This window comes from Mustela putorius, unplaced genomic scaffold (assembly GCF_011764305.1).
Source record: "Mustela putorius furo isolate JIRA1106 unplaced genomic scaffold, ASM1176430v1.1 tig00003850_pilon_pilon_pilon, whole genome shotgun sequence".
Lineage (NCBI taxonomy): Eukaryota > Metazoa > Chordata > Mammalia > Carnivora > Mustelidae > Mustela > Mustela putorius.
The window spans coordinates 10,744,988-10,772,554 of NW_025422002.1; the positions used below are offsets into that span (position 1 = coordinate 10,744,988).

A 27,567-nucleotide genomic window follows, 5' to 3' on the forward strand; every position below is an offset into this window, starting at 1 on the left:
AGAGCTTTTCCCATGAGCTCTGTGAGCAAGCATGAGGAGGTAACCCCAGTGATTTGGTGCTGATATATAAAGCCAGGTTCTCAGGCAATGGGCTGTCCTGAGACAGGTCTGAGCCAATAAAATGATACTGTGCAAAGGGCCACTCGGGGGCCATTTATGTGCACATGCAGAAGATCCACCTTGGCTCATCAGTGCCATCTGTCACTGATGGCAGAAATCTCAGCATTAGTGGCTCATTTGTTTGCATTGTGCATGGTCTTCTAGTTCTGGTTCCTTCTGTGACCATATTTAAGGGGTGGCATCTCAGTCTGACTCTGTTAAATTTCTCCCTTCTGCAGAATGCGGTATTCATTCACAGACCTTCCAGGGTATGAGTCTAAGTTGGGAGATTATGGAATAGTCTCATGAGTCCTTTGGGGTCTAGATCAGAGAATAAGAAAACTAAAGCTAGCAAGAAAGTCATTCTGTGTGGCCTGAGAATGCAGAGACCAGGAGACAGAACTTATAGAGAGGGGTGAAAAAAATCAAAAGAAAGACTTCTGAATTCAAAGGAGGAGGGGAATCAGAATGATGCAATCACCGGCAGGGAGTGGTATATGTGTGTGTGTGTGTGGGGGGGTGTTTTTAAGATTTTGTGTCTTAGTACCATGGCCAGTCTTCTAGGCTGAAGCAGAACTGCTCCAGTTTGGTGACTGCACACTCACTGGCTTCCTTGTCTTAGCCCAGGTTATCTCCCTTGGAGTCTCCCTGGTAGAGAGCTAGAAATCTCTGTCAGGCCTCTGATTTGGCCCCAGAACTGAAGGGGGTGAATCAAAAGGCCAGGAAGCCAGAGGAGTAGTTGAAAGAAGGAGCTGCCTCCCCTGTGGCCAAGGTTTCCCCTCCCTCCTTCCTCTTTTGATAAAGGTTTCTCTGGGTGGATCTTGGGGGACCCCAGAAGAGGGCTGCTCCATGTGTGGTTCCCTCAGAGCCACCTGTGTTGGTATCACTCTGGGGCACAGATCCCTAGGTCTAAGCCTGCAAAGATGAGTTAGCCTGGTGGTGGAATCACACTGCCCTAGCACTTTGGGGTTCTCATACCAGCCTCTCTTTCAGTTCTCTTCCTTTTATAATCAATACTCCTCCAGGTCTGGGTTCTAGAACCCTACCCTGTTCTTGTCGCCCAGGCTCTGGCTCAAAATCACCCCTGGTTCCTTGTCTCTGCCCTTCCAAATGCCATTTCCTTCTAGGTGGTTTCTGGGGACAACTCCAACCAGTCAGTTCCAGTGCCCTTTTCAGTCTTCAAACCCTTGCCATGTTTATGGCCCTCACCCCTTCCTCCTAAACTCCTATGGTTTCTGTGACCAATTCTGCCCAGGGGTCTGCATGACTTCTCTATTTTGGGCCAACTATAGACTGTAACCTTTTCCTATGGTCCTGCTCTGACCTTCTTTAGTGAACCACTCTCCCTGGGCAATGCCACCCACCTGGTATCAACTTTCATCCTAACATAAGTAGTTCCCAAACCTACATTTCCACTCTTCCCTTTCTCTCAAGCTCTAGAACAAACCTTCTCTGACTGCCAAATGTATCCTCTGAAGGTCCTTCTCCTAATGTTTTCATCCTTTTGTGAACCCTGAGTCACTTGTGACATATAAGCACCTTCCTAGGTCCCAGAACTAACTATCAGGGTCACCCTTGACTCTTGACCAAGCAGGTACCTAGACCCAGGGAGCAGTGGGGCCAGGGTCCTGGCTCCCTCCTCTTCCATGCCACCAGGGTTCCTGACTCTGGTTCAAGGTCCTCATCCACAGCCTTCCACCTGGCCTCTCACTCCCTGTCCTTCAGTCTCCCCCAAATGATGCTGGTGATGACTCTCATTTACTGAGCAGCTTCCATATGCCAGGAGTTGTGCTGGCTCTGAATGTATAAAACCCAAATAACCCCAGAGGTAGGCACAATTATTCCTATTTTACAGATGGGAAACTAAGGCTCAGAGAGGTAAAACAAAATCATGCCCAGGGTCACAAAGCTGAGTGGCAGAACAAGGAGTAGAATTGGGACCTGTTTCTAAAACTACCACAAGATGTTGCCTCTCAGATTTGAGTATACCACGCTCTGGACTAAAAACCGTTGCTGGGTCCTCGCACCTATTTTTTTTTTTTAAGATTTATTTATCTATTTTAGAGAGACGGGCATGAACAAGGGGAAGGGCAGAGCAAGAAGGGCAGAGATTGGGAAGCAAACTTCTTGCTGAGCCCGGAGCCCTATGCAGGGCTTGATCTCACAGCCCCAAGATCATGACCTGAGCTGAAATTAAGAGTCAGGTGCTCAACTGACAGAGCCACCCAGGCGACTCTCCTGGTACTTATTTGAAAAAACATATTCATGACCATGGCATCCAGGATCCTGCCTGATTGGCTTGGAGCCAGCTTCCCTGGCTTCTGGTCTAAGTGGACCCTGCATTTCCTGAACAACTAATATATGCACCTACCTCCCACCTTGTGCAGATGCATTGTTTGCATCTGCTTTTCCACTAATCCAAACCTTCCTCTTAAGGGCACAACCCTATGCCAACTTCTTCATGAAGTTCTCTCCAAATCTTCTGCTTCAAATTTCAGTCCCCTTACTGCTGCCAGCCCATCACTTGCATTTTGTTCCTTGACTTTGTACTCTATCCTTCGTACTCTCCATCTCCTATCTTGGGATGGTTTTGCCAGCTTGCCTCGCTTGCTAGACCATGAACTCCCTGAGAATGGGGCCTCTCCAACCCCCAGCATAGGACCAATCTCCATGAATGTTGGCTCCACTACTGAGAAATCAGTCTAACTATGGAAAGACACTGGGGACAATGAATGTTAGAATGCAGGCTGCATTTGAGAAGTAGAAACTTGTCAGCTAGATGGTAGGGAGAACTGATGCTGAATGCATCCAGACAGCATGCCACAGGCTTACAGGCATCAAATTGACATGTCTGCAGCAAACCCTATGAAACAGCTGTTACTAGCATCCCATTTTACAGATGAGCAAACAGAGGTTGTGCCAGGTTAAGGAGGTTGCCCAGGGTCACATAACTGTTGGATCTAAACTCAGGAAGTCTGTCATCAGAATCCCTTCTCACAATCAATAGCCTAACTCCTTTCTGCAATGACTCAGAAGCTCTGGGTAGGGGTGGCTCAGGCAGTGGGATACCTTGAAGTGTCTGGGTTCTGGATTACACTGGTCAAGCCTGTGTTCTCTCCCACACCAGTGTTAGGTCTCCCAGAGGGTCCCTGTCATCTGGCTGTTCTCCACACAAAGCGGGAGGTCAGGGAGGAGGTCAGGGTAGGGCATCCAGAATTTGCCAGGAGGTTGGCCTGGGGATCATGTCGGGTACATGGGGATACTGGAAACCCCTCTATGCTGAGCTTTTCCTCTGTGTTGGCTGCTCTGGCTCCAGAACACCCACACTGGCAACCCAGACCCCAGATCCCAGAATCCCACACCCCAAGGGCCTGCAGAATCTCTTTGGCTCCTACATCCAAGCAGGCCGGCATGCTGATTAGTGACCATCCCAGCTGGCCAGCTCTGCAGCTCTTCCTCTGACTTGGCATGGCTGTCCTGGCCACTGCAAAGATGAACAGAATCTGCCCGGCACCTTGAACAGATGGTGCCACTTCTAAAAATAACGCTGCACCACACTCCCTGAGCAGCCTAGTCCCAGTGACAGAAGGGGGTGCTGGTGGGGGTGGGGGCTGCTAGCTGCACTCACCAACCATCTGCACTTGGACAGATGCAAATGCAGCCTCCCGGGGCACAGAGGCCCAGGGGACTCCAGCCTCACTGAAGCTGTGTAGGGCCACAGGCCTATTGCCGATGCTCCGAGCCCTGAAATGAAATTAAGCAAGGCCATGGCAGGTGTGTATAGCTTGGCTTTCCTCTACCCCCAATCATTGCAATTGCCCCAGCAGTCCTATCTGCACATGTCGCATGGCTGGAATCCCTACCTGGAATGTCCTCTCTTCCTTGCCTGTTGTATCCTACCCCATGTTTGGGTCCCTAGACCCACAATCTCTAGGGTCATCTCCTCCTGTGAGTTTCCTCCTATCCCCCAAATCTCCTTCCTTCTATGGATTCTTTTTCTTAAGATTTTATTTATTCATTTGAGAGAGAGCAAGAGAAAGTATCAGCAGGAAGGAGAGGGAGAAGGAGTCTCCCCGCTGAGCAGAGAGCCTGATATGGGGCTCGATCCCAGGACCCTGAGATCATGACGAGCTGAAGACAGATGCCTAATCAACTGAGCCACCCAGGTGCCCCATTCTATGGATTCTTAAGTCACTTTTCATTTGTCTCATACTTATTAGGGTTAGAACCCCTCTGGAGCTTAGAGTCAGGGACATCTGGGTTAGAACCCTCATTCTGCCATCACTGAGTGACTGTAGGTAAACCAAAGCAGCTCTTGGCCTCAGTTGCTGCATCTTTAAAATGGGGATGATAATCACCCCCAACTTACAAGGTTGTTGGGAAGATAATGTGAGTTCATGCAGGGCACAGGACTCAGCCCAGAGCCTGGCCAGTGAAGGACACAGAATCAATTAGAGTGATAATGACTTCCACATGGGGGAATGGAGGCTCTGAGGTGCAAGGTACCATGCAAGGCCATAGAATGAGTGCTGGCTGATCTGGGTTCAGGCCCTACCCACTTGAGCCAGCCCTTTGATCCAAGGATGCTCCAGGGATGAATCTCACCTAAATCCTTGGGAAGGATGTTCCCTGAGTGCCATTCCCTTCTCCAGTCCCAAGAGCTGGGCTGGGAGGCCTAAAGGACCCCTGAAGCCTCCCCATTTTTGTCCTGGGCCACCTCTTTCCTGAGCTCTGGCCTATGTCCTCCAGTTTCTCAAGAAAGTTCAAGTCCTATCAGAAAGTTAAAGAGCTCAAAAGCCAAAGTGCTTCCAAGGCCCCGGGAGACCCTGAAGGTATCCACAGCCAAGAGACCTCCCACATTGGCCTGCAAAGACTCTCCTCCCTCTGCCTTTCTAGACTTGCCATCTGCTCTCCTCCTTCCAGGTCTGGTGTTGGGGCAACTTGTAGGGGCTGGGGGCCTGTTGCCCTATCCTCCAGTGAGGCATGGGCCAGCCCTTCTATCATCTTAATCTGCCTTTCAAAGGTCCTTCTCCAGCCCCTTCTGCTCTTTCTTTCCCTCCTGGGGTTTCTAATGGCTCTGAGGAGCTTCCTGTAGAGGAGAGGGATCTAGGCCTGTATTCTATGCCTCATGTACAGTCTCTGAGGCCTCTGTGTAGTGGTGTAATCCAAGGGAGTTGGGTTTGGGTTTCAGATGCAGTCAGAAGCTAGGTTCAAGTCTTACACAATTCCAAGTTAAGAGGTCTTTCTCCAGCCCACCCTACTCATTCCCAGCTTCTCTAGATATTTCAGTCTCAGACACCTCTGCTTTGCAATGCCCAAATGAGGAGGGCTTCTGCTACCCTCGCCTCCTTGTTACAAGGGACCGACAAGGCCAGAGCTGCCACCTTCCCCTCTGTAGGGTCAGACCTGGCATGAAATGGATGCCAGGTTTTGGGGTCTCTGGTGTGCTCATCTCTAGAGGCTGATACCCCATGACATCAGGTCTACCTGGAGCTGGTCCCTAGTCATGCTGTACTCTACTGTAGGGATACCCCAGGAAGACCATACCCAGAGCAGAGACCACCAAAGGGGCACCATTATTTGCAAAACTTGACAGAAAAATGAGAAGAGGCTCAGATTCCCTGAGCTCACTTGAATCCAGAGACTAGAAGGGACTTAAGAAGTAAAAAAACCTGATGCCCAAGCCCCTTTATAATACCTGTGCCAAGTCCTTCCTGTTCTTGCATGCCTCTCTTGACAGGGAGCTTACTCCCTTATTCTATGATAATCTGTGCCAATGTTGGTGGTTACAAAGTTCTTTAGGTTGACGTCCAATTTTCTTCGTGCCAACTATTTTAGTTTTATAGTTAATGGACATTTCCTGTTCCCTCTTTGTTACTGGAAGTTCATGACCATGACTGCATAGGTGCATGTATGTAAGTGTGTGTGTGTGTTTGTGTATGTGTGTACCTGGCTGTGCAATCAGGCATGCATGTACAGATGTGTGTCTGTATGTGTCAGAGCAGGGTGGAGCATGCCTGTGGCTGCATAGGGCATGTGTATAAGTCTCCTTGAGCATATCTGAGCAGGGTATGTGTTGAGGTATGCAAAAAGTGTATGTATTTCAGAAATAAGACTCTAGACCATGTGTGTGTAGGCCGGTTTTGTGAAGCCACAGGTCATGGCAAAGAGTTTTATTACTTTCTTGAGACTATCTTGGTCTCCCAGTTTGGGGGGTGGGTGGGTAGCAAGAGAGGGTACCCACAGAGCCTCTAGAACACAATAGAAAGCCAACCTGTAGCAGACGCCTTGTCACTGTCTCTGAGGCTGTCTACAGGGTAGCTCTGAAATTTGAACTCCCAAATCATGCCACAGATGATTTCAGCTCTCAGGTAACTCTGCCATTAGGTTTCATCCTGAACAAAATGATGGCAATGACAAAGTGGCATTTTATGAACGTACATAAAATGCTCTTTAGTTAAAAGTTCATAAAGAACCCATTGATTACTTCCATTTCCTAAGTAGGAAACTAAGATTACAGATTCAGGGGCCTGTGGTAGGTCCTACAGAAAATATCTCTAGAGGGCAATCTGTGAGTTGGGTATCTTGTAAGAACATGTAACTCCAGGGCTGGTCACCCCCAGCCATGGGTGGATAGGTCTTGGGCAAGCCTGCATAAGGTCTGCCATTATCTGCCCTGCTCAACTGTCTTCTTTGGGTCTCACTTTCTCCATCTGTAAAATGAGGAGGTCAGACTAGATGGTTTCTAAGAGACCTTCATTTGTTGACTTTTGATAAGTCCTGGATGCTGGATCAGGCCCAGGGAAGAGGGGTCTCTGGCTCCTAACACTCCCGACCCTGATGGGCATGGGTTTGCCCTTGGATCAGCCACAGTCACCTTCTGGGTCCTGAGACATCTATGAGGGGAAGTTTTCCTGTTTTAATAATAAAAAAGCAATTCAGAGCTGCCTTGTGGACCACCAGTCATGCCTTAGCACAAACTGTTCCCTTTCTTCTTGATTCTTTGCCTGGCGGACTCTTATTCACCTTTATTCATTCTGAGCAGGAGCCAGCTCAGAGGGCTGCTCCTTCATGAATCCTATGCTGGCCCCACTCTCCAGAGAGACAACTGATCCCTCCATGAGGCTTGACTGTTCATGCCTTAGAGAGAAGGGGGCACAGTTGGTGCCTAACAGAAATTTGTCGAGTGGTTCTAGAAACACATAGTTTGACTTCAGGAGCCGAGAGAGAGTAAAATTGCATGGCTCATGGACTTAAATACTTCAACAAGTTCTTGGTTTGAATATGAGAGCAGAGAGCATGCATTGACTACCTACTGTGTACTCAGCACTGGCCTCCAGGAGGGAAGGAAGTTCTGAGCAAGCTAGGAAACATGATAACATTTCCAGCAGGGATGTGGTCATGGTAGTAACTATAAGTGAGGAGCAGTAACAGTAATAAAAATAATGAAAAGAGCAGCTAAGTTTTATTACTACCAAGTGTCTCTCCTTACATGCAGATTCTCCACCCATGATCTTGCTTATACCCCTAACAGCTGTTGAGGTAGATGCTCTAATTTTCTTCATTTTACAGATGTAGAAACAGGCTTGCAAGGTGGGGTTACTGTCCAAGGTCACATAAAGGTCAGAGTCCCAAGGCTGTGCTCTTGATGTTGGCACTCAACAGATTTCTAAACCAAGAGCTGCCCTGTGGTGGAGACACCACAAGAGTGAAATATCATGTTCTGGGGGTACTGAGAAAGCCCCTGTAGTCCTCCTATCCAAGGTGGAGGGATAGTGACAGACATCCAAGGAGGCTGGGGGCTGGGGGCTGGAGGAGGTTCCCAGGATTTTGTCATCTTTAGCATCCACTAAGGAAACCCCCAGTGGGATTCTCCTCTCCTACACTGCTGACAGGTGTGAGGCGGGGGCTTTGGCTGCCCTGGCAGCCTGGGTATGAGGGGTGGGAAGCAGATGGCAGCCCCTTCCTGTGTTTGGAAGAAGTCAAGAGTGAAATCCTGGAGCCATCAGCCTGCTGCATCACCTGCTGTTAGAAATGGCCCCCATTTCAGAGGGCTGGCAGCCATCCAGCATGGTTTTGCTGATGAGTGGTAGGCCTGGGGAGACAGGACCATCAGCCCAGCTCCTTTCTATGGATAGGATGTATGCTGTTGTAATTAAGGATGGCTATCAGAAAGTGTTCTTCACAGTTTGGCCCTTTTTATCTCACCTGTGACCCTGGGGCAGAGGGAGCAGGGTACCCATTTTATGTTATTTATTTTCTTTATTATTTCAGCAATGGAATGGGGGGAGGGGCAGAGGGGGAGGGAGAGAATCTCAAGCAGACTCCCCGCTGAGCACAGAGTCTGATATGGGGCTCAATCTCACAACCCTGAGATCATGACCTGAGCTAAAATCAAGGGTCAGACACTTAGCTGACTGAGCCACCCAGGTGGCTCATTTTAAAGTCAAGGAGACTGAGGTTACAGTGAGGCATGTGGGGCACCCAGGGTGCACAATGCAAGGAGACACTGACTCTCAGGTTCCTATAGATGCTGAATCCCCACCCCACCGCCAGTTGTCTGCCCTGTTATTTAAGCCCACCACGATTATCCCTATACCTGCCTTCCCCAGTCCTACCCCAAACATGGGGCAGACACTGAAAAGCTACAAAGAGATTCCAAACCCATTCTGGTAATAATGTGGATGAAACACCCACAACAGATCCTAAGAAATACCTGGAGTTGTAAAAGGTATTTAAAGTTGATGTCTCTGCTCTTAGAGCCCTGGGCAGCAGAGGATTCCAAGGGAAAGAGTTCATTTCTCACCTTCACTCATTTGGCAAACTTTTGCTGAGGGTCTGCTGTGCTAGGTCCTGTGAGATGCAATGTAGGCAGAGGGGAACCAGACCCAGCCCTGCTCTCAAAAAGCTTTGCCTTGTTCCCTCCATGTGTGGAACAGTGCCTATGCTTTATAACAATTCAATAAAAATGATCACGATAAGCTAACATTCACAGAGCGTTTTCTATGTGCCAAGCTCATGCTAAGCATTGGCACATCACATTTGTATATTTCGTCTTGCTGGATCCACACCACAACACTTTGAGGCAGGTATTCTGGTTACCCCCATTTTGCAGAAAAGAAAACTGAGGCAGAGAGGTGAAGCTGCCCCAGGTCACTCAAGCAGGACACTATAGAGCTGGGATGAACGCTCAGTAAAATGAATGAATGAAAATAGAAGAGGGCAAACAGGTTATCATCCAAGTAAACATGAAGGTGACAGGATTTGTTAAGTGTGGCCATGAAAAGAGGCCACACTTAGAGGCCAGGATGTAGCATCAGGCTTCCTGGGGATAGTGCTAGGAGCGGGTCAGGGAATTCTTCATGCTTTGGGACAAACTTGGGCTGCTGGCTTCCAGGAAGAGGGTGACAGTGACAGCTGCCCATATCAGTTCGCCGAGTGAGTAGGCTCCAATTTCTCTGTCTCTGAGCCTGACCACGTGCCCCACCTATAAAAATATCCCAGGCCAATGGCCCCCTTTACTCTGAAAGAGTAGGCTCAGAGACAGGCTGGACCTGGGCAGGGAGGAGGGGAAGAGGAGGTCCCCTGTGGGCTAGCTCAGGGAAGGGCACCTGCCCAGAGCTCTCCCACTCCCTGGCTGCCCATGGATGGACCTCCAGCCTTCGGGGAGGGGGCTGCAGCTGGACACCCTGACACCCAAGCCTCCCAAGCTGGCACCTTGGTTCCCAGGCAACTAGACAGCTCCAGTTTCGGGTGTCGAGGACAGGACTCGGTGAGGGTGTCAGTAAATAATAATAGATACAGCCCAGCCCAGCAGGGCTGCTCGATATACACCAATCTCAGACACAGGCAGGGCCTGAGTGGTCCTGCTGTCATTTCGCAGATGGGGAGACAGACCTGGGAGGGAAGGGGAGTGGCATGATGTGACCAGTGTTAGCAAAGAAGCAGGGGCATCTCTGCTGGGAAGGTTGGAAGAGAAGTCCAGAAAATGATGGCAAGTGTAGCCGCCACATGCAGGACACTCGCTTTGTGCCCAACACTGTGCCAACAACTCCTCCCTCCGAAGCCCAACTCATCCTCAGAACAATGCAGTGAGGTGTAGATGCTGACTTTATGCCCATTTTATAGATGGAGAAACTGAGGCTCAGAGAGATTGTGCAACCTGTTTCAGATCATCTAACTGCGGAACGGCAGAGACTGGACAGGAACCAAGGTCAGTGTGACTCTTAAGTCTGTAAGATCCACCCTGGCCCTGCAGTGGCCCCAGGGACAAAAAGTGTATGAGTTGAGCACTGAAGGACTGCATAGCTGGTTTGTCTTTGATCTTTTCAGCGAGGGGAGGGTATTATGCTTCCTGTCTCAACACTGAGGATGCTGCCCTCAGAGGGTTAAGTGGTGGTCCCAAGGGAACTAAGCAGTAGGTGGGGATGTAGGATTTGAACCCACATCTCTCTGAAATTAAGTCCTGGGCTGATCCACTGTGCCCAGTTCACTGGCAGAGGCCTGGGGCAGTGCCCCTTTGCTAGGCCTCCCAGGGTCAGACAACTCTGCCCCATGTCCCTTAGCAGGGTAAGATTTCTGGGGGATAGGGCCCCACTCCCCAGTCCCCAAGAGAGCCAGCAAGCCCCAGCATAGAGCAGTGACCTTTGATTCCAGGCCACTGGACCTCTTACTGGGTTGCCCACACCCCCCACCTCCCGCAACCTGAACCTGCTGGGGACATGCAGGTTGCCATGGCGACAGCACATCAGATACTGACCTGGGGGCCTGCTGGCAGCACAGGGGAGGGGCAGGACTTGCCTCAGAGGGATGGCTGGAGGGGTGGAGAACAGGGGGCCTGGGGTGCCCTGCGGCGGCGGCCGTGGTTGTTCTGTGGGCCAGGCTGGGCACAAGCTGCTATTTATAATTCTGCTGAATGGGCCCAGTGACCCGACCCGCTGTCTGCCTGCCCGGGGAGCCCAGCAGCTGCACAGAGGGGAGGAAAAGGAACAGGGACTTCCTTCTGGCCCCCAGCTCTGACATGGGGGTGAAGGAAGGTGGGGGTAGGGTGGCAGGGAGCACAGGACCCTTCCCTCCATTCCCCACAATCTGCATTATTGTCAGCATCCACCTCTCTGGCCAATCCTGTCCTCATCCCGGATCCGGGCCAGGCTGGGCCAGTATATATGTGTTGGGTGGGGGGCTGGTGGTGCTGGAGCCTGTGATCTGGTCTTAAAGGGTCCGAAACAGGCTGTTCTGGGGCGCCTCTCATGGGAGGGAGAGTAGGGGGAGGGAAAGAGAAAGGGGAGAAAGAGAAGCTGTAAGACAGAGGGAACTTGAGAGCCAGGGGTGGGAGGGAGAAGGGGAGGAAAATAGGTGGAGGAGGGAGAGAGAGAAGAGGGAGAGAAAGGTAGATAGCAAGAGGGAAGAGAGTGATGGAGAGAGGGAGAGAGAAGAAATGAAGGAGAGGGATATAGGGACAAAGAACCAGAGAAACAGGAGGAAAGGCATGGAGACTGAAACAGACACACAGGGAGAGGAAGAGGGAGGGATGGAGCTCTTTGGCCCTGGAGGTCAAGCCACCGGTCCAGAAGCCAAAATGTAAGCATGACTTGGTCACAGGGTAGCTCAGGGGCCTGTGAGCAGGAGGAGAGAAGGGGCTATGCCTGGTGCCTCTGCTGGTCACCCAGCCCCCTTGGCCAGGGCTTGGAGCTCTGGTCCAGGGCCTTCCGCCTTCAGTCCCTCTTGCCACCTAGGGGCACAGGGCAGGGCAAGGACTGCTCCAAGGTCACCGGAACCTGGCCAGGAAGGGCACCGTGGCAGCTCCTGGGCTTGCTGGGCTGTCCGCCCTCGGATCTGGGTTATTTTGGGAGCTGAGCAGCCAGAACACACCTCCCTCCTCTCTTGTTCCTGGGCCAGTGGCTGCTGACTCAAAATATTCTCTCAAGGAAACTGTCTCCCCCAAATCCAATGTCACTTCTTCTAAGAGGCCTTCCCAGAGTCTCCCCAGACTTACTGTTCTGCTCACACAGGGCCTGGCTTAGACCTTCGGCTCAGTCCTTGTCCCAAGGAACCACTGACAGAGCCATGTGCCCATCTCCCCCATCAGACTCTGAGCTAAAGTACTGGGAGGGCTGTTTCCCTGGCATCACATGTGAAGTCTGCCACTCACAGTCTTACTGAGCAGCTGTATTGGTCACCTTTTATTGAGCACTGACAAGGTCCTGAGAACTCTCCATGCACCCTCTCTCCTCCTTAACCATCTCAATAACCCTATGTGTAGGCTTGGTGAGCTGGTGATCCCTCAGGGATCTAAGCAGTAGGTGGGGATGTGGGATGTAAAATCCCATTTTACAAAGGACAACACTGAGGCTCAGACAGGCTACATGGTTTGGCCACGGTCTCTGCTGGGGAGCTGCTGAAGCAAGACCTGACCCAAGGCAGTCGGATTCCAGAATCCAGTCCTGTGACCACCACTCCTGGTCCTCTAATGTGCCTGTCTGCTGGCCGGTCAGGTGTCCTTCTCCCTTCCATGATCTCCTGCTTCTAGGGCCCCTTCTGCTGTTCCCAGGTTTATCCACTCCGTGGCTATTTAGTAAGCCCTTACTGCATGACAGGCGCACTGTGCTTGCTCTGCTAGGAAAGATGGATTGTGCAAAGCACTGTGAAGAGAATAAGACATTATGACCAGCTGCTTGGGGACCTCTTTTGCCAGGTGGATGTGCAGAGAGCTGAGGCCAGTGTGTTTCAGGTCAAAGGAACAGCAAGGGCAAAGGCCCGGTGGTGGGAAGGAGCTGGGGGTGGTTTTAATGATCCAAAGAGGGCTAGTGTGGCTGGGGCTTGTAAGTGAGGGGCAGTGAGCAGAGGCAAACTCGGAGGTGGGCAGTGGCCAGACTGTGAAAACCTTCACACCACAGTGAGGAAATCTGGATTTGACTCCAAGTACAGAGGGAGGTCTCTAAAGAGCTTTAGGTGGCAAACTTGCACAGCGCTCTTTGTTTAATGATCATCATCCACTGGAGAATGGACTGTCCGGGGGTGAGAGGGAGAGTGGGAGAAAGGCAGCTACTGCGTCACAGAGGAGAGTGTGGACAGGGTGGCTGTGGTGTTGAGGAGGTGTGGGCGGGTGGGAGTTAGGAAGTAGAATGAAGAGGGTGAGTGGGTGGGGCTGGGCGTGGGGGCGGGGAAGGCTCTGCCTTCAGCAGCAGGGTGGATGATGGTGGCGCCACTTCCTGGGATGGGAAGTTAGGGAGGGAGCGGGTTTTGGGGGTGGGTGGACATGATCAAGAATCCCGTTTTGGACTTGTTAACTTTGAGATGCTTGTGAGAAATCCAAGTAGAGATGCCAAGTGGCCAGTTGGATGCCGAGTTGGAGGTGCAGAAGAGAGGCTCTGGCTAAAGATATAAATATGGGAATCAGCAGCTTAAGGATGGTATTTAAAGCCATAGGATAGGGTGAGATCATCGAAAGAGAGAGAGAAGAAAGGGAAGGGAAGAGGCTCAGAGTTGAGGTCAGGCAGAGAGAGAGAAGCAGCCACACTGACAAGGCCTGATTAGGTGGCTTCCTGCAGATCTCAGGACGGGGTTCAAAATCCAGAGCCTCATGCACTGGCCCTGCCTTCTTCTCCAGTCTCATGTCCTCCCCCCCCCCCCTTCCTTGTGTCCTTCTTTACAATCAAGCTCAACCCCGTTGTGAGCTTCCACACCTCCAGGTATCTGCCCAGGAAGTTCCCCCTGCCCGAAGTGCCCCCTCATAGGAAAAGGCTACTTCCAATTCCTCCTCTTCTGAAGCTTTCTCCAACCTCCTCGGCAGGTTTGCCGCACCCATCTCTGCTTCTATGGCCTTCTGGATATACCACACTGTCACTGTCTTCCTGGGAGCTCCTCAGGAGGGGCGCCTGAATCACATGTGCATCCTGGGCCCAGCACACCTGTGGCTCACGGTGGAGCCCTCATGCACGCAGTGTCTGTCCCCATGTCACCCACTAGACTGAAGTGCATCATCAAATCTGGGGTGGGCTGCGGATGCAGACTTCACCCCTCCTGGTTTGAGCCTGGGCTGCTACTCTGAACAGACTCAGAGAGGGAAGTTAACGGAGGGAGGAGAAGCGTGGGCATGAGAATGAGGGCTGGCCACACTGGGCGTTTGCTGGGCCTCCCACCTGCCACTGCAGCAAGAAGAGAAAAAAGTAAAAAAGACAAAAGCAGAGAAAAAAGAGCCACCAAGTTCACCGTCCCTCACTCCTGTCCCATGCTCAGGACAAGAGTCTTCATTGTGTGGGAAATCAACGAGCTCACTGGGGAGCAGGGGACCTGGCCTGAGGGGGTCATGTCAAAGCTCCTGCATCCTCCCCAATTACTTTTACTTGGTCTTATGATTGATGGCACCAGCTGCAGCCTCCTGCAGGAAGCCCCTCTGGCTGGGGGGACTGGAGAGGGGCACCTTGTCCATCTACTAGAATCACCTACTAGGTGTTGGACTTCCTGCATTTGGTCAAGGGTACAGACTGAGGGTAGGCAGCCCTGCATCCTGATTCCAGCTCTGTTACTGGCCACATGGCCTTGGGAAGGTCACTGCTTGCTCTGGGTCTCAATTTCTTAATCTCTGAGATGGGGCTACCACACATGACTTCTAGGAATTGTGGAAGTGCGACCAGTGCCTGTGAAACACTGAGCATGGTGCCACTTTACAGACAAGGAAACTGAGGCTCAGAGAGGCCCAGACCAGTGCTAAGATGAACAGAGCTGATATCTTAGAGCATTTCTTCCTCTGAAGCCAAAGGCCCTTCCAGTCTGCAATCCCCCATGCATACACCCTTTTTTTTTTCTTTAGAAAGGGAGGGGGGCGAGGGGCAGAGAGAGAATCTTAAGCAGAACCTGTGCGCAGCGTGAAGCCTGATGAGGGGCCCGATTTCACAACCCTGAGATCAGGACCTGAACTGAAATCCAGAGTCCAATGCTTAACCAGATGAGTCACCCAGGCGCCCGTACCCGACCCCCCACCTCATGCACACATTCTTACTTGTCATTCATATGGTTGATCCTAGGGCCTTAGGTAGGAGCTTCCACATGGGTATTCAAAGATGGTTCAGACTAAAGTTGTACCCTCTGAGGGCCAGGGCGTCCCAACACTGACTGCTTCATGACCCCTTCTCCCACTCAGAGAAGTTAAGTGTTTGGGAATCCCAGGCTCACAGGTCCAGTTACTTCTTTCAGGACAAGGCAGGCAGGTTGGGTTACCCCTCTGAGCCTCAGTTTTTCCATCTGCAAAACTGGCATAATCCTATCTTGCCCAGAAGATACCAGAGACAAAGCAGGAAAGCACTTTGGGTGTCCTGCTATTATGGGGAGTGCTATTATGGGTAGCCCCAACCACTCTGTCTAGCTGAGGCCCATGGAAAGGCCCATTGTAGCGGTTTGTGTAGATTTATATTTTTCTGCAAAGGAAGTCTGTGACTTTCACCAGCTGCTCCAAGCAGTCTCTGACCCTCACTCCACAAAGACTAAACATTACTGTGGAGTAGGACCAAGCCAACTCCCTGCTTTCCAATGAATGCTGTATAATGCAATGAGGTGGTAGAGCCAGGAAATGGAGGGGCCTGCAGACAGTTAGAGAGAGCAAGGTTCAAGGCTGGAACCACTTGCCTGGAGACCCTCAGTAAAGCAAGCAAGGTCACTCGCAAATCACCTCTCACACCACAGCTTTCCTGTGGTCCAGTGGCTCCGAATTCAACTTCCCTCCATGCCAGCATGGCCAAGAAGAAAGAACTTGGGTGCTGTGCCCTCCCATGCAAGATGTTTTTCTTCAGAAGGCAAGTTCCTATAACTGTAACTGATCAGCCTCCAGTTCAGAGTAAATTAGATTTCACCTGACTCTCCATTAGTCCTGGGGACAGGAGTGAAGGCGACAGAGCTGGGCAGAGAGCAGTTATCATAGTGCACCCCAAGTCTGGCCAGAGAAATAGACAGATGGTCTAAGTCACACCCCAGTGAGAGGTTAACTAGAGCAAGTAGCTTGGGAAAACACTCAGGGCTCATCTGCTCAGACATCCCCAACTAAACTCATTCCAGAAGTGGCTCAAAGTCTCTTAGTCTAGTTGGGTGGGTCATAAGGCAGGTGGCGCCACTGTGGGCCCTAAAGGCACAGATTGTAGCCTGACATATCAGCTGACTATGGGAGTCTCAAGTGTGGTTCCTCCAGCCCAGACCTCACACCATGAGCAACAGACACCAGCGTCCTACCTGGCCTCTCTACCTGAATATCCCTACACCTCACACTCAACAGATCACAAGTTAACTTGACAGGTTTTTCTTTAAAATGTTAAGGGTCTTTTATATTTTTTCTGAAAAAATAATTTCTTCTAGTTGTAAAGATGTTCTATATTTTCTTCTAGAAGCTTTATACTTGTAGCTTTTACATTCAGATCTACGAGTTGTCCCAATTTAATTTTTTTCATCTACTTCTTTTTTGTGGTCAAATCTATGTAACCTAAAATTGACCATTTTTTAAAACCATTTTTAAGTGTACAATCCAGTAGCATGAAGCATATTCATACTGTTGTGCGACCGTCTGCACCATCCGTCTCTAGAACTCTTCCATCTTCTCAGACTGAAACTCTGTCCCCATTGAACACAAACTCCCCATTCCCCTCCCCACAGTGGGAGCCTGGCAGCCACCATCCTACTTGTCTCTGTGAGTCTGACTACTCTAGGGACCTCACATAAGTGGAATCCTACAGTATGTATTGTCCTTTTGTGACTGGTTTATCACACCTTAGCCTCTTCAAGGTTCATCCATGTAACATGTCAGAACTTCCTTCCTTTTTAAAGCCGAATAATATTCCATTGTACGTATAGACCACATTTGGTTTATCCATTCATCTGTTGATAGACATTTGGCTACTGGGATAATGCTGCTATGCACTTGGGTGTACAAATATCTGTTTGAGTCCCCATTTTAAGTTCTTTTGGTTATATGCCCAGACACAGAATTGCTGGATCTTATGGTAATTCTATGTTTAATTTTTTTGGGGTGGGGGGACCACCACACAATTTCCCACAGCAGCTGCACCATTTTACATTCCCACCAACAGCACATAAGGATCCCAATTCCTCCATACCCTCGCCAATACTTGTTATTTTCTGTTTTTGTTGTTGCTGTTGTTGTTTTCTGCAGTAGCTATCCTAATGGGTGTGAAGTGAAATTTCATTGTGGTTTTGATTTGCTTTTCCCTGATGATTAGTTATGTTAAACATATTTTCATGTGCTTATTGGTCATTCATATATCTTTTTTGGAGAGATGACTTTTCAATTCCTTTGCCCATGTTTTGAATTGGATGGTATGTCGTTTTTGTTCTTGAATTGTAAGAGTTCTTTTTATATTTTGGATACTAATCCCTTATTGGATATATGATTTGCAGGTATTTTCTCCCATTCTATGGGCTTCTGTTGATAGTATCCCGTGATGTAAAAAGTTTTCAAGTTTGAAGAAGTCCAATTTATCTATTCTTTCCTTTGTTGCTTGTGCTTTTGTTGTCATATGTAAGAAATCAATGCCAAATCCAACGCCATGAAGCTTTCTCCCTTTGTTTTCTTCTACCTCGATTTGATTTGTGTATGGTGTGAGGTAAGTGTTCAAATTTACCCCGTCTGAAATCTAACCCTTGAGTTTTCCCACCCCACTTCATTTTTCCCTGGGGTTCACTATCATTTAAAAGACCTTATCTTCTCTCTAGGTGGACGGCTCAGAAAACAAGTCACCACTGTCACTTTCCTCTTCAACATCCATGTCCTATTGATTGTGCTCCTTCTGCATCCCTTAAAATTGCTCATCTCCCAGTATCTTTGTAGCCCCTCTCCCTATTTTTCTCATCTCTCGCCTAGATGATGGTAGTAACGACCTAACTGGCTTCCTTGCTGCTACTGGGGAAAGCAATTTCAATCATCTCACAATCTCCCCTGATTAGTCATGCTCTTGCGATAAAGATAAAATTCCATTATGTGATCTTCTAAGCCCTGGGTGGCCTGCCCAGGCTCCACCAGCACCACCCAACACCCCATCCTCCTCATTCTTTCTGGTCTAGCCACACTGCTCACTTTCCCCACTAGGCCTTCATCTGTTCTATTCCCTCTTCCTGGAATGCTAATGCTGTTCCCTCCCCATCCTCACCTAGTAATGTCCTCCTCAGCTTCCCTTATTCTCAACTTAGGCCCAAATCCTCAGGGAGGCCTTCCCTGATTCACTACCCTGTACTCCCTATTGTCACACTCACCATGGTTGTATTTTACATGTATTTGTGGGACTGATGGATTCATGTTCGACACTAGATCACTGAGGGTAGGACTGTGTCGGGATTTTAGTTACTATTGTACTGCTAAGGCCTAGCACAAATGTTTATTTATTTACTTACTTACTTATTTACTTAAGATACAGGGCTCAATCCCATGACCGTGGGTGACCTGAGCCAAAACCAAGAGTTGGACACTCAACTAACTGAGCCATCCAGGCACCCCTGCATCTTTTTTTCTTTTTTGTAAGCAAACTTGAGTTGGCAGTTAGTACTTGCTTCCAATTAATTCAACCGGCAAACCCTCCCTCACCCACACCATCCCTTTTTCTCTTCCTCCAGCATGCCAGTTCCCACTTTAGGGTCTTTGTCCATGCTGTTCCCTTGACTGGCAATACTCTTTCCCCATATATCTATATGTCTCATTCTCTAACCTTGTGAAGTCCCTACTCAAATGTCACTTCCTCAGGGAGGCCTGCCCTGGCCACCCCCTTGAAAATAACAAGCTTCCTCACCTCCTACCACCTCATTCTGCATTATTTTTAAAATAATACTTTAAACACATATATTATACATTTACTTATTTCTGTCTCCCTCCACTAAACTTTAAACTCCATGAAGGCAGGGATTGTGTGAGGATGACCCACTGTCCTGGTTTGTCTCAGACTGAGAGGTTTTCTGGGATGTGGGACTTTAGGGGCTAAAACCAGGAATGTCCCAGCAAACCAGGATAAGTTTATCACCCTAGACTGCTTTATTTGTCTACCAGAGAATCTCACTGCCCAGGCCAGTGCTAGCACATGGCAGATGTTTGCTATATAGCTGAGGGTATAAATGAATGCAGGCCCTAGCCCAGGGGTGCCATTCACTATTTCTGTTTCGTTCCACCCTGTCAACTGGCCTGGGAGGTGAGCCCTATGGTTATACCCACTTTACAGATAGGAGCCTGGGATGTGGCAGCTTCCCTCCTCCATCCTGATACCCCTAACCATGGCTGGGGAAGAAGGACTAAATCCCAGCTCTGCCAGCCACAGAAGTCAAATTCTTAACAATCCACAGTGTATACCTCCCAGTTGCACCTGCTTTGCTCATGCCAAGTAACCACCAACCCCTGTCAACTCAACAGCAACAACTGGGCTGAGAGAAGCTCACCTCTCAATTTTGTCCACCCGGGTGGGTCAAAACCAGCTTGTGGGCAGCCCGTTTCTGGCCAGGCTGGTAGTGAAGGGAGAAGAAGAGAGGGCAGTCCAGGGCTGGAGCCAAGTAGCACAAAAGTTGGAACCCCAGAGTATGGAGGCTACATCCCCTGAGAAGTGCAGACCTGGGGCTCCACCAGCTCCAGGTCTCCCTGAGGTCTTATCAGTCACAGCCGCCTTTTCAGCCCACCCTAACTCCTGTGACTGAACTAGAGAAAGCCTGCATTCCGCCCACCTACAGGGCCTAAAGGAAAACACTCTTCCCTCTTCAGTCCAGGGAAAGGGCTCTCTGGGGAAACTGAGGCCTGGAGAGGTGTAGTCACTTGGCTAAGGTGACACTGCTTCTAAGGTGGGGGGGGGTGGTCCCACAGATGGTTCAGGGCCATCTCTCAAGCTCACATGTTCTCTATTTTCCCTCATCTTGCTGGCAAGGGTGATGATGGAGATGACCAAAGTAGCTACTGTTCATGGAGCTAGTTCTGCATTCGTTCTTGTTTCAAAACACATTGTGTGGTAGGTGTACTCATCTCCAATTTATAGATAAGAAAGCTGGATGGCACGGGAGTGGGGACCCACTCACAGTGACCTGGCCAAGGTCATGCATGGGGCTAAGATGAGACTCATCCCCACCCTCCCTCCTTCCAATGAACCTACCTGTGTACCTGCCTAACAATCAATCAGCATTTACTGAGCGGCATGGAGGTGTGAGGCCTCACCCACATTGCCAATGCCACTGGGAGCACTGGTGGCAGAAGGAAATCCTGGGCTCCTAAGGCAGCCCTGGCTCCTGGCCTGGGGCAGCTGGAAATCCTTTCCTGAGAGGCCTCTTGGATTCCACACCAGGATCTCCTGGGTCCCCTTAGCAATCCCCTTGGGAACTTCTCACTGGGGAATTCTTCTCTGCAAGTTTCATTCTGGGATCACAGCTGCTAAGTCCCCTGCCTGGCCACCAAGGGGCTGGCTGTTTTTCATAATGAAGTGGAGTGGGAGAAGGGCCATAGGAGGTTTAAATAATACTGTTGTCGGAAATTTCCACAGAGGTGTTAAAGACCTGCTGGCTGACCTCCAAATGCTGTCCTGGAAAGACTTTGAAAAGGAATTTCCCCCTGCAGCCCAGAAGGATGCTGGAGTGGCCTACAGCAGGGTTCTGTGGTCTACGCACTGGCATCAGCCTCCTGCCACAGAGCTGGGCACCCAGAGGCCCATGGATAAAGGAAAATAGGAACCCCTCTCTCTCCTGGAGGGAAGTGTGAAAGAACAAGGAAGGTGCTCTTCTGGGAGGGAGTTCCAGTTTGGCGTCCATTTCTCTGCCATTTGCTCACTGTGTGACCTTCAGTAGTGCCTAGACTTCTCTGAGCTCAGCTGCTCCCTTCTGAAAGAAGGTAGTTGGCCAGGATGCTAATCTGAAGGTCTGAAGCATCAGTGATGAGTGCTGGCTCTGACTTTCAGTCTCCTCAGTTCCAGAGACTAAAGCCAGAGAAGGTGCAGAGAAATGGAGTTCCTAGGAACTCTGGAGGCAGTTGGAGGGACCAGAGGCTTCCTGGGAGGGAGAAAGTGACCTGAACACCCTTCAGGTCCTGGAAGGTGCTAGCCGGGGGTGGGACAAACAGCCTCCTCACTGCCTGGCCTCTAGCTGCCTCTCCCATGGGCATGTGGTGCCCCCAGAAGCCTCTCCATGGGGGGGAGGGAGGCACAGGTTAGGGTCCTGGGATGCCCCCACAGCCCCCTCTTTACTCCCACAGCCATCCCACTTCTCCTAGCTCTGGGGGTCTCTCTGGCATTCTGAACTCTCTAATGTCCACCAGTGTTCCTGCCTCCGTTGCTTCCTCACCATCTGTCCCCAGCCTGCCATAGCCCAGGCTCCTTCACTCCTGAGCCAGGCTGGTCTCTGCCCATCCCAGCTTGGACACTGTCCTGTGGAATGCCCTGCAGGGGCCCGAGGCCCCTCACTCCCCAGCTACGGCAGAGCCAAAACCAGGGCCTTGACCCAGTACCACACCTCTCCCTTCACCTAACACCTCTCCTCCCAATGCAGGAAAACCCCCTTACACATCAGAGGCCCACCAGAGTATGGCCGCACCCAAGAGCCCAAGAAGAATGCCCTGCAGGTCAGGAAAAGAGGTGACTGCCTATGTAGACCTGGGTTGGAGCCCCAGCTCCTCATTTTCTGTGCAGACTCCTTCACAGCTCTAAGCCTCAGTTTCCTCAGCCATGAAATGGGGATGAGGCCCTATCACGTACACTATTGTCACGAGGGTAATAGGAGGAGGGAGAAGTCCTGGGCACAGAGTCCTTTCAGAAGCAGACCCTGGGTAGGCCTGACGTGAGTTGGACCCCCTCTGTGAAAGGGAGTGGGTGAGGCTTCAGTTTAATGGGTGGGAAGGCGTGGGAGGAGGGAGGCAGGGCAGGGCTAGAGGGGAAGGAGGATTTCGAAGGCTAGGGAGCCACTGTCACCACTGTCATTGTAAAAGCAGCATCTGCTTTTCTAGCTGAGCACTGACGGCATGTCAGGCCCCAAGGTAAAGACTTCTTGTGGCTTCCTCATTGAGGAGCTGCCTGGGAATGTTTATTACCTTATTTTACAACTGTTGAAACTAAGGTTCAGAGGGGTGAGGTCCCTTGGCTGATGAGGAACTCCCCTAAGGACCGTTCCCCTGAGCTTTGCCCTGGGTGAGGGCACAGGAGGGGAGCAGGGGAGTGGCAAGAAAAACTGGAAGAGGAGGTGATGGGGGTGATTACTTTATCTGTGTCCAAATTTTCTCCAGAGACGAGGGCAGGTGGTGGGGATAGAATGGCGTTGGGGAGAACCATGTCCATCCCTACCGCTCGCCTCCACAGAGAATCACGAAGGCCACTGAGCGCTAGCTGTCCTGGCCTTTTGTGTGGCTTGGCAGGGGCTTGCCTGCCCTGGCTGGCCCCCTGGCCGGGACTCAGCCCCTAGGGCCTGGGAGTCAGGGAGGGTCACTCTGTGTGTTAATGGCAGGAAAAAACTTTTGTAGAAGCTTCTGGCGAAATCCATGCTCCCAGTACCCACCTCAAAATGACCCCGAGTGGGCACAGGTCCAGGGCATCATGGAATAAGCCAGCGCATCTGGAACCTACAGCTGAGGGGTGGTGAGTGAGATGAGGGACCGTCTGGCCTCAGGGTATGGAGGTGCTCCAGGCAGGAGCCAAACCTTACAGCCATGTCAACATCCTGCAACCCCATGAGCATCACATCATCTTCTAGTCCAAGGTATCTTCCATAGGTACCCATTGAGCACATGCAGGATAGGATCTCATCACACAAAGTGAATTAAAACCCCACTCAGCCACTTATTAGCTACACCACTCAGTTTCTTTACTTGCAAAATGGGATTTTTACCACCAATTGGCCAGAATTGTGCAGGGATGGGATGAGATGACATTCCCTTTCCACACAGCAGCCAGAGGGCTCTGTGGATGTCTCACCCCTACTTAGGACCCTTCAATGTCAGGATCAAATCCAAACACCATATGTGACCTACAAAGCCCCACGTGATGCGGCCCCTCACCACTTCTGCCTCTTGTACCCCAGACACACTGGCCTCTGACCTTTGAACAAGCCTTGCTCTTTTCCTCTCAGGGCCTTTGCACATGTTGACCCCTTTGCTGGGATCGTTCTCCCCCCAGAAGGTGACATAGTCAGGTATTCTCATCACCCAAATGCCATCTCCTCCTCTCCTTGACTATCCTATCCCTACTCAGACTGTCCTGGGAAGCCCCTCTGGCCCTCCTGTTCAATTTTCTTCCTTGTAACAATCACTATTGCCTGGAATTACTTATTTTATTTATTAGTGAGACCTCCTCTGTCTTACGAGTCCCCACTGCCTCACATGGCGCCTGAGTAGCAAGAGTTCAAGAAATATTTGTTAAATGAGTAAATAAATATGTAATGAATCTGAAACATAGTGGGCTTTAAATGCATGTGGGTCCGTCTTTTATTATCCATTCCCAGTGCAGCTTCCTTTTTGGCCGCCCCCACCAGCACATGGGTGGGTATGCTCACGCACGGGCACGCACACATACATCCATGCACACAAACACACACGACCAAAATAAATCCCCAAATGAAACCAAAGACCAAACCCCAAACAAGAAAGCCCTGTGCTAGGAAGGGGATGCTAGGGGTCACTAGGTTCACAAGACCAGTTCACTGGTCACTGGGTCCAAAACCAGTTGTAAGGCTCCGCCTGGCTTACTTGAGGCTATAACAAGTCCAGGTTACTGGAAGGGGCGCAGGGCAATCCCTCACTTCTCAGCATGAGGCTGGTGGGCCACTGAGCCCTGGGAAGAACCTAGATTCTGTCTCTGCTTCTGCAGCCTTATGGGTGGGAGATGGTGAGGAACATGTCCTGAGGGTAAGGACTGGTTTGCTTCATTCACACCATATCCGATGCCTTCAGCTCAGAGTAAGTGCTCACTGAATGCTTGTTAATGAATAAATGAATGAGGGTTGGGGTGGATAGCAAAAGCAGAGGGGACTGGCCACTAGTGTCCATGGGAGTCACCAGCTTGGGACACGGTGCCAGGTACTGCTCAATGCCACCAACCAAGAGTACCTCCAATAATACATCCTGTCATGCTCCCACTCAATAACCTGTAATGGCTCCCACTGCCTCTGAGAAAAAGTTTGGATTCTGTTGTCTGGCATTCACGGCCTGCCTACTTTCCTCTCTCCCTGCCTCCCTGCAACTTTGCTTTTATCCATTCATCCGTCCCTCCATCCCTCCATCCATCCACCCACCCATTCTTTATTTTTTTTTTTTAAGATTTTATTTATTCACTTGACAGACAGAGATCACAAGTAGGCGGAGAGGAGAAAGCAGGCTCTCCACTGAGCAGAGAGCCCGATGCGGGGCTCGATCCCAGGACCCTGGGATCATGACCTGAACAGGAGGCAGAGGCTTTAACCCACTGAGCCACCCAGGCGCCCCCACCCACCCATTTTTTCATGCAATATTCACTCAGTCCTCACCAGGTTCTAGACAATGTGCTAGGTGCTGGGATCAACTCAGCTCTTCACTTCTATAATAAAGTATCTCACAAAATATCCATCTGCAAATCCTGTCAGCTCTACCTACAAACATACAAACAATGTGGTTATTTCTTACCACTTCCACAGTCTCTGCCCTGGCCCAAGCCACCAGCGTCTCACCAGGCTTACTGCAAAAGCCTCCTCCCTGGGCTCTCTGACTCTCACCACCCCCCCTTCCATCTGTTCTCCACACACAGCCAGAGGCAAATCAAGTCCCTCTTCTGTTCAGAATCCTGTTGCTCTTGTCATTCTCCAGGAGAAGCCAAAGTCCCTACAGTGGCCCAGGAAGTCAAGCATACTTTGCGCTCCCCACCCTGATACCTCTCTGAACTCTCCTAACCTCCCCCTCACTCACTCCCTCCACCACACTTGCCTCCTCACCATTCCTTGAATCCAGTGAAAATGCATCTGCCTCTGGGCCTTTGTACTGGCTGCTCCTTCTACAAGGAACCCTCTTCTCAAGACAGCTATGTGGCTCCCTCAGGTCTCTGCCCAAATGACCCCTTCCCAGGGAGGCCATATCTGACCCTCCCTTGGAAACAACTCTTTTTATCTTCCTTCCTCTGCCTTATTTTTCTCCATACCCCTTGACATGCCACCACTTATGACTTTACATGTTGTCGATCTCCAGCTCCTTGACTGTGAAGCCGTGAGGCAGTGAACTGGCTCGCTGCACTTACTGTGATGTCCTTAGTGCCTGGAGCACAGTAGGGCCTCAGCAGGGGACTGTTCCTGGAATGAACGAACCCCCCTCCCCACCCCCCATCACCGCTCCATTCCTTAGCTATGGTGATTATTTTCTTCCTCTGAAGGACTTTCACATTCCTTCAGTCAGTGGTTCCCAAGGGTCTGTTTGTAATCATCCCTTTGGTCTCTCATTAAACAGATTTGCAGACCCTTCCCCAGCATCAGATTCATAGGCTCGCCCCAACCTGCTTCCCCTCTCACCATCTCTGGCCCTTTCTAAAGGGCCTGCACACCTGCTGGGATTTCACATGGCCTCTCCCTTGCTGTCCCCCATCAGTCCCAATGCCCTGTCAGCTTGCCCGTCGCCCATCTTGTGTCACCTGCTCCTCACCTGGAGACCTGACCAGCTTCCTCATGAGCTTCCAGCCTCATCCTTCCAACCCATTAGCCCCACTGGGGCCACGGGATCTTCCAGACGAGCCAGCCTGGTCACATCAGTGCCCAGCTTAGAACCATTCAGCCCACTGCCCGTGGCTTGGCCTGGCTAGCTCCCCGGCGCAGCACTCCCAGCCCCTGCCTGGCGCCTTCTGCTCTGGGCGGCTGGTGGTGGCTTCCTCCCCCGCTCAAGCTGCGCTTTGCCTGGAGCACCCTTTCCACATCCTACCTTCCTTCCAGTTGGCTAGCTCTTATTTATCCTTCATTCTGCTGCCCTGTGAGGACCCCTTCAGGTGGTTTCCTAAAAGCCCAGCAAAGGGCTGGCGGGTGATGCCTCCTCTGGGCTCTGCCCGCCCCCCAGCTTCCCCCAGCCTGGCTGATAGCACACTGGTTTGCAATTTGCAATGACTTGTCTCCCTGCCAGACCTGGGACTCTGGGACTGTGAAGCGACTGTCATCATGGTCAGGCTTTGGAGTCAGGCTGCTGGCTGGGTGCCCTTGGGCAGCTCACTGTCTCCGAGCCTCAGTTTTCTCACGCGTAAAATAGGGTAAGACTGGCCAGAGGCATGTTGTATTCCGTGAATTTTGCAGGGCTGTGAAATAGCACCTGTGTACACCTTTCTCACCCGCATTGTGATTCAGAAACTGGCCCAGGGAAGGAGCCCTGGGTGGGGGGGTGCTCTGCCCTGTAGGTGCAACTGGCTGCCCGGCCAGCCGCCCCCCCCACCCCCCCTCCACCCCTGGGGCTTCCTCCTGTGTGCTGGGCCTGTGTGCTGGGCTGGGTCAGAGGGACAGCTCATTACCTTGTCTTCCCTGTGATTTTCTCCTTCCTAAGAAGCGTCAGTTTGCTTCAGTTGATATTTTAAAATACATCTTTGTTTTGGGGGCAAAGGAAGCATCTTTTCAGGTTCATGTTTTCTGCCCTTTTGTTTTCTTTTCTGACCTTTGAGCCTGTTCTCTGACTTTACCTCCTGGCCTGGTTTGCGCATGGCTTTTTTTAGTCGACCTTTTGCATCCAACCTTTTTCCTGGAGCCAGACTCCCTTCCCCTCCTCTGGGTCTCAGGGCTACTTGGTTGGGGAGAGCGTGATGACGTACCCTGCTATACTACGCCTACTGCCATCCGAGTGCCTGCCCCCTCCCCATGCACCCCCAGGGCCAGACTGCACCAGGCACTGTGTGTGCGCTGGCGCCTGGTTGTGGTAATGAGGGCACGGAGAGGGCACACCCCAGCCCAGAGACAGCAGAGCCCACGGCTCCCAGGCCCATGCCCTCTGCACTAGCCTCCACGGCCTCTCATTCAAAGACTACTGAGCCACCAGGCTGGCCAAAGTACTAGGACAGAGTAAAGTTGCTTGTGTGAGTACAAAGACCCCACAGAGAAGAAACAAAACCCCTCAGAATTTCTATCTGCCTGTGAGTGAAAGAACAGAAGAAGGAAACAGCAAATTGCCAGGTTTGGATGACTCTAAGTTGAATTGTGAGAGGCACCAGATTTTACATACCACTAAGAAAGAAAAAGCACTTCCAATAAAACCAGGAGGTGCCGCCAGCTGTAAGATGTACCCTGGACACGGGAACATGACCGTGTGGAAAAAATGTGCATCCCCATATGGACAAAACAGGGTACTGACAGTGGTTACATCAGGTCGCTGGGGGATGTGGGGAGAGGAAGAGAAGTCCTGTTGCAATGGACCCTTCTGTATCAGGCCATTTGTTCCAAGAAGCAGGCCCTTAGTTTTGTAATTCAAATGACTGCAGTTTAAAAAAGGAGAACAGGGTTTTCCAAGCAGTAGCTGCCTGGTTTCCTTTCTGGCCACCTCCTGGC

General features: G+C 50.8%; 1 protein-coding gene across 11 annotated transcripts in view; it reads right to left on the minus strand.

The window, feature by feature from the left end:
* Positions 1 to 27,567, minus strand: part of ATP2B2 (ATPase plasma membrane Ca2+ transporting 2) — a 365,479-nt gene that overhangs the window by 122,922 nt on the left and 214,990 nt on the right. The window contains exon 1 of one of the 11 annotated variants that reach the window (XM_013054555.2): positions 10,859 to 10,947. The exons of the other annotated variants lie outside the window; for them this stretch is intronic. The gene's annotated coding sequence lies outside the window, so the exon portion shown is untranslated. Of the gene's footprint in view, positions 1 to 10,858; positions 10,948 to 27,567 lie in introns of those variants that run through there. 11 annotated transcript variants of the gene reach the window in all.